The sequence below is a fragment of the Montipora foliosa genome, chromosome 7 (genome assembly GCF_036669935.1).
Source record: "Montipora foliosa isolate CH-2021 chromosome 7, ASM3666993v2, whole genome shotgun sequence".
In the NCBI taxonomy this organism is placed as follows: domain Eukaryota; kingdom Metazoa; phylum Cnidaria; class Anthozoa; order Scleractinia; family Acroporidae; genus Montipora; species Montipora foliosa.
In genome coordinates, this window is record NC_090875.1 from 35,196,659 (window position 1) to 35,204,158 (window position 7,500).

At 39.9% G+C, this 7,500-nt stretch overlaps 1 pseudogene; it reads left to right on the plus strand.

Moving 5' to 3' along the window:
* LOC138010177 (tyrosine kinase receptor Cad96Ca-like) overlaps window positions 1-7,500 on the plus strand; it is a 55,644-nt pseudogene that overhangs the window by 34,983 nt on the left and 13,161 nt on the right.

Below are 7,500 nucleotides of genomic sequence, written 5' to 3' on the forward strand. Positions count from 1 at the left end.
ATATTTGACTCAAATTGGTGGCACCTGAGAATTTAGTTTCCAGCCTGGGGATTTTATTATACTGTTGACAACCACGAAATTGAGAAATGGCTCAAATCGCGTCGGATCTGGAAAATAACCACACAGAAAGGAAGTTACCCACGTTGGCAATAAATAAGGTTAGGCTTTTTAATTGAGAATTTTTTCATATAATTATCTTCTTGAGCTTTTTATCGGGATTCCCATACAAATTCTTATATTTTTGTCGCCCATGCATGCTCACACCGAGCTTGGGGCGCCTGTGCTAATAATAGTAAGACAAGGGATGAATCCTTGTTTTAAAAGGGCTCCAGCGTCGGAGCGATTTTCCCCTAGAAAATCGCATCGTTCCGCAGCATTGAGGTCGAAAGATTCACGCTTCTCCTGTACCTGCCGATCGAGAATCCATCCAAACGGCCCGGAGCTAGCCCTCGATGAAAATCAATATCCCACAGTATTCGACCGGTAGGAATGCGTAGCAAGATTCTCGTGTGCCAGTCACAAACCGTCAAGCTGATTGCTCCTTTCGGATTGGACGATTGTCTAACGTCGTCCAATTCCGAAAGGGGAAAGTGGATGCTCTGTGGGGGAAATGACAACTAACGACATCGTAAACATTCGTAAGCCACAAACCCGTCTAAAAGGGACACAGTTTGCTCTCCCAGTGCACAGAAACTACGAGGACAACTGTACGTAGAGGTAAGTGAAGTTTATTTCTACATTTACAGCTTATTTTAGCATTGAGAAGCTCAAAGTTAATTTTCCCATGCAAAGTCTATAAATCGTGTGCCAAGCTTGGGCTGCCTGTCGAAGAATCTATTTATTTTCATAGCGTTCTGCGCCGATCAACTCGAGACTTCAACGTCCACCCAGGAATTCCGCGCGCCTTCAAATCCCTCGATCCAAAACGACCGAACAAAAGCGACAAAACAGGCTTTTTTCCGCAAGCGCAATCACTCTGACCAGCCATCGTATGTTTGTGACTATTCTTTGGGAGAGGGAAGTCGTCCTCAGTCTTCAGAGTTGCTACAGCCAGCTCGGGTTGAAATGCTAGAAAAAGTCAGTAATTCCCAGGCAAAACCTCTATCAATAACAAAATTTCCCAGCCAGCTCATCGAAACACCTGTATTGTTGCCAGCCAGCAAGATTCTTCTGGGGAACAGATTCGTTGGGTGCCCCTGAATCGTCGTCGCCTCCTGGTCTATATAAAGCTTGTGTATAAGCATGCTAACACCTTTTACATTACCAGACTTGAGCTACTACAAAAACACAATTTTAATACCCGAAACACGGCAAAGGTTGTTTAACGAGGGAACTGTATACTTATCAAGAACAGAGCCCAGAGTGTTTACGACTGCATGTATTTTAAATCGTTCAGTGTCGCTTGATTACCTCTAACAGAAACTTACAGCATTCAGAGCTTTAACAATGAAATTTAGGGTGTGAAAACGTAACATAATTATTGTATTCACTCTATAGTATGACAAAGACGAATTACACAGCCAAAAGTTCCTTTGCAAACAATTTTTTGTAAGCCAATCTCTCACAATCTCTCACAAATGCTTTTCCTTTAAACTCTTCCATCTCGTTCAAACACGTGTTTGGTAGCTGTTAGCGACTTCGGCGCCCGAAAAAAAAAATCCCTCACACTCCAGATTCAATTTTCCCCACCCCACGCAGGCAAAGGTCAAATTCACCATTCCCCGGGCACAGAATATAGTCAAATGTCCGGGGGGGGGGGGGGGGGGACGTTGAAGTTTCGATTTGACCGGCGCATTAAACAACCCTTTTCATCGATGACCGAGGTTTACACACTAAAGTAAAAGTAAATTTAAACTTAAATTCGAATGAAAAAACTATAGTTTCAATAACAAAAGAAAGAAAGAAAGAAAGAAAGAAAGAATCACTATCACCAATGGGAAGCTTAATTAAATATTTGTGAGAAGTAGCGTCAGTGTGCATAAATTAAAGTTCAAAATAACAACTGTCAAATGCTCATTTTCACAAAAACAACAGTAGCAACTGTTTTTTTTTTTTTTTTTAAATATTATTCCCCGGAGAAATGAGAGGGAAAAAAAAGTTATACAGCTACAAAATAAAACAAACCAGTGAACAGAAATAGAGCGACTGTTGGTCCAGTTGATAAATGATCTAGATCTCCACGGTAAAAAAAAAAAAAACAGAACTGAATCTCAATTTTCCGTTAAAGAGCATCATTTATTTTAAGAACACTTGAGGTGTAATTTACAAACAAAATAGTAAACAAATATAAGCGATCGATACACAGTTCATCGTCGGCCCGTAACTTTACCAATCAATCAAGGGATTGAATGTTAAACACGTTAATTTTAACACTAACTCCGAAAAAGTTGAATAATTTGCAAAACAGACAAGTTATAATTACGTGCAAAACAAGAACCGAGACGATGACATGTGCGCGTCCGGAACGAATATCAACAGGGTTGCACAAAACAAAAATTTAACATACTTCACCGTTGGATTCCCTCATTTCGCTCACGATAAGCAAAGCAATGCTTGAAATTCGCTTGGAGTGATGCAACAAACTGAACTTCCACTGAAATGTTTAATTATCAGTGTCGCCGATTGTCTCGCCTGAAAAACAGCTCACATCATGTCACGCAACACGTGGGAATTCAACGGTGACCCGAAAAGACTGACCCCCGGTCCATAGACCCCTCTACGAACTGGGTCCACGGACTGCCTCACGGACCGGTCCATGGACTACCCTTACGGACACCCTATACGGACCACCCTAAAACAACATAGAAATGAAAACTCGGAGAGCCATTGAGAAGGTTGACCATTTCCTATGATATGAAACATTTGAATCTTTTGCAGTAACCGGTAATTCACTTGCGGATTTGCTATATTTGCTACAAGCACCGGGCTTCTAACATTTCGGTAACAAGAATTTGAGATTAGCCAATCAGCATTAGCGGTTTCTTGGTTGGGCTTACGTGAAGTGACTGTTTATGTTTACATGAGAAGCGGAATTAGATGGAAATGTTAGCATTAATTAAATGCGTCTACTCCCGAGTCTGAACTCAAGTCAACGGATTTGTTTTGTTCTGACGTCTATATCTGCATCAGAAAGGGCCTACAGGACGTTAACCGTTGCAATTGACTGGTTATCTCAAACTGTATTGCTTTCTGTGTCCCAAGACGCAAATAGAATAAAACCGAGGCAATGAAGAACCATGTCCCTATGACGACTTAAGACACAGGATCCAGAGGCGTTTAGCGTGAATAAATTACTTACTTATTTAACCTCTCACCTTAAAAAATGTATATCCCTGTCACTTAGTACGATTAATTAGCCCAATGAGATCTTTATGAATCTACTGTGAACGATTTCTTTGGTTCTTATCTGACCCAAATCGACTTTGTTGTTACCATTTTGAAACTCAACTAGACCCTCCGTGTGGGTACACTGGGTTGCCTGTGGTACGTGCACCGTTCCAGACAATTTTTTCAAGTTGGGGGGTCATTAAGACCATTTAAGGAGTCACCCAGAAGTCAAACCAGCAGAGGCCCTTTGGCTCACAGGTTCTCACACGTTCGTACGACGAAAAAAATCTGTCCTTGCGTAATATCTAGCTCTAACAGTGCACGATATTGTTTTGGTATTGTCTATCATTGTAGTGCCATGGTAGAAGCCTTGGGTAAATAGCCTGAGAAGACATGTGGTTACTAGCAAAGTACTGAAGCCAGAAACATTGAAGAAAATAAATGGGAAGTGAGAAACATTGGTTTCTGGGCTGACATGTTGATAAACTTCTTTTCACTACAAGTTTAAAATTAAGCTTGCCCTCTGAGCATCTGACAGCTTTGTAATACTAAAGTTTACTAAAGTTAATCCATCTCCGGCGGGATTAGTGTCTGGATGAGTGACCAAAGACATATGCGCCTTCGTAAAACAGAAGCATTGGACCGAAAATACTATTAACGCTAACAAATGCGAACTTAGCAAGGTACAGATTTTGTTAGCTTGCTTTATGCAAAAACAAATGTTGATGCAAAAGTAAATAAATATTGATACACAGTTTTTAGAAAGAGCAGGAAGTTTCCAGGACGGTCGCTCGAGAATAACATATTTACGACATGAAAACAACATTAATATTGAACCGTGAATATAGAATATAAACAGTTACGATCAGCGACAAACATTTTGGGAGATTTTTGCTACGTTCAATTTTGTTATTGTAAGTTTTGGCTGCACAAATAAATCGCAAAATCGAAAGTGACATCGCCGGAATTCAGCGGGCGCCGTGATTACTAGTAAGTTACCGCGGCATGTTTACTTGCCAAACAGTGAAGCATCTGTGTCAAATGATGGCAAGATACCGGGTTTTCGTAAGTTTCTTTTTTTGTCAAGTGTTACAAAGTTTGACAATAAATGAACGTATTCAAAACAAAGATCACAATCGCCCACCATTGTTTCTGCAAAGTCAAAAATTTACTCTCCAAGACGAGGTTATTTATCACCAGGTAATTTTCATTTTGGAAATAGCAGCTACTTTATTATTCACCGGCGTCACAATTTTTTGCTGATTTTGGGGCTCATTTTGTTGAAACTCAAGCACGCTTCCAACAGACCTGTTTATTTTCATGAAACCTTTCCTGCTTACAGAGAAATACTAAAAATATCCTCCCGTATCACGTTTCAACCTTAAGCTCGAAAATTCAATACACAACATGATATTATAATTCACAAAGACAGAAAATATAACAGAATCCTTTTCCAGCGAAACATTTTATTCAAACAAACAACATAAGATGCACTAAAACGCCATTCGCGTTGTAATGACTTTCCATTGCTGGTTAACGAGAATAACAAACTCACGAGGGAGAATGTATATTTATATTTAATTAAATTAGCACAACACAAAAACGCTAACCTCATTTTCACACGAAAATGCTTTACTATTGCCATAAAAACTATCCAGTTAAGCTCGCATATTATAAAACATGATGAATTCATAAAGGCCACCTTTTCCAGGGAACAATTTTTTGAAACAAACAACATATTTGCTCTTAGAGGCGAAAACCTCTTCCTATTTCATTGCGTGCGTGAAGACAAGAAACTCAATCGTGTCAAATTACCATGTACTTCCAGTTCAAACCCTTTCCTGAAGAACATTTACCTTGAATAACAAGAAAATGCTTTACTATTGCCACAAAAACTATGCAGCACACATATCATAAAACATGATGAATTCATAAAGGCCACCTTTTCCAGCGAACATTTTTTTGAAACAAACAACATATTTGATATTATTGCGTGCGTGAAGAGAAAAAACTCAATGGTGTCAAATATGCGCAATATTACAACAACTAAAAAGTTCAGGATCAAACCGTTTCCATGAAGAACCTTTTCATTGAATAATGAAGCACAAAATAGACGACAAGCTTTCTTTCAAATAATTCTGGGCTGTCACATTTCCAATTTTTTTTTCACCTGAAGACTGTGCAGAGTTGATCACAGATCCACTTAAGGTGTTCGATTCGTTCTCTGTCTTTGTTGAACCCATAAGTTACCAGAGAATTTTCCATTTGATTTCAGTGTTCTATATAACAGCACACTTGGTAAATATTATTTTAGAAATGCAGCTCACTTTGATTTCTGCTCGACGGGCGACAGATTGTTGTCGAAGTCCATTACTCGTCGCTTTTGAGATTCCAGGTGCTGGTTTTCACCACCTGCCTAGTTTATCCAACTGACTTTCCATTATTGAGCTCCATAAGGGTATATTTTGTTTAAGGATCCACTAAAACGCAATTCGCGTTACATGATTTTCGACGCCATTGAAGGCTAATTTAATGATTCTACTGTGTCCACCAGAGAAATCTACGCAGTTCCACTACCCTCTCGATCCTAAGAAAATACGCGCAGAAGGCTCTATGCACAAAGATACCACTTACAAGGGGAGTGACAGGCAAGACTTTGACCGACACGGAAGAAAAAAAAAATAACACCGAACAAATGCCATCCATTTTAAGACTGGGATTGCCATACGGCAACCCAGTAATAACCGCAAGCCATATCCTTTCTGTCGCATGGCACGTAGCCCGAGCGGCGACCGAAGCAAGGCCAAGCCACGAAGTTCCGAGTACCTTATTATAGGAAATTAACGCTCCATGAAATTAGGGTATCAGAAATTAACGCGAATTTAATGTCAAACGACTTCCGAATAAGGAAACTTAACGCGAAGGAGGAGGTAGAATTTCACAATAAAGGAAATCAAAGCGATTAAGACATAGTTGGTGGTGACCTATGTAACAAATTTATTCAACACTGGATTCCAAAAATATCGCTGAACAAAACTAAGCCCTAAGGACAACAAAAAAGTCCTCGAAATTCTAATAAATGTAGGGGTTAACGGAAAGAAAGAAAGCTTGTACCTTATTTTATTGTTTTTTAGGTGTCCCGAATGTCTGAAAAGGTTTTAAAATTAGGGTTAAAAGAATGAAAAGAGCGCGAAAATTAACGCTGCACTTTATTAATGTCACGGAAAATAACGATTAATGAAAGTACCGCGACTTAAATTAACGCGAATTTTAACGACTCGCATTAATGTCCTTTAATAAGGTAAACCGATCTTGTGAGCCCTCAGTCTCTTGGTTTGCGGTATATAGAATATGTAACGAAAGTGTAACGCGATCAAAATAACCAATTTTTTAGAGGTTTTCGATGGGTTTTGATGTTCCAACGACAAGCCAATATGGCTGCTTTTCTAAGCTTCTCTATGAAATTTGTCTTCTTGGCTATTAATCTACTTGGGATAGCTCCAAATTGCTATAGAAAGACCACCAATAATGTTGTCTTGCCTCAACACGGGATACGGCTGGTGTTCCTTCCACTTTCCTGGCAGAATTCGGGGTTTCTGGTAAACCATCGGCGGCGAATTGATTGTACACGTTTTTCCTTCGCGGTTACTAAGACCTCTAAACGCGGTTCAACCTGCCTTCATGTCCCTGGTAAAGATATATTTTTGGATTTAACCGTGTATATGGATGTTCAAAGGAACCCTGGCCCTCAGGGCGAGCTCGAGAGGGTGTCTGCAGCTTCTGGTTTAGCAGAAGGTAGATTATCACATTCGTCGCAAGATGGCGTGACACGGTTGTCATTCACCCGTGAGGAACTCATTTTCCTTCGCTCTAAGGCTGGCTACTCTGTGAAGCAACTTCCTTTGAATGTCCAACACAGGCTTCGTGATCTACAAATCTTGAAATATAGAGGGAAAAGAGGTGGAAAAAGAAAGGAAGCATTAACGAGAACCAGAATTCCAACTCGTATAACCTCAAGGATTTCGTCGACTCGTTCACGCAAACGAAGCTACATGAATCTTCGCCTTCTCAAGAGAGTGTCAAATGCTAAGCAATATCATATCCCCATAATCTTATCCACAAACATCCGCGTTCTCTCCAATAAAGTGGATGAACTACAACAAGTTGCATCTC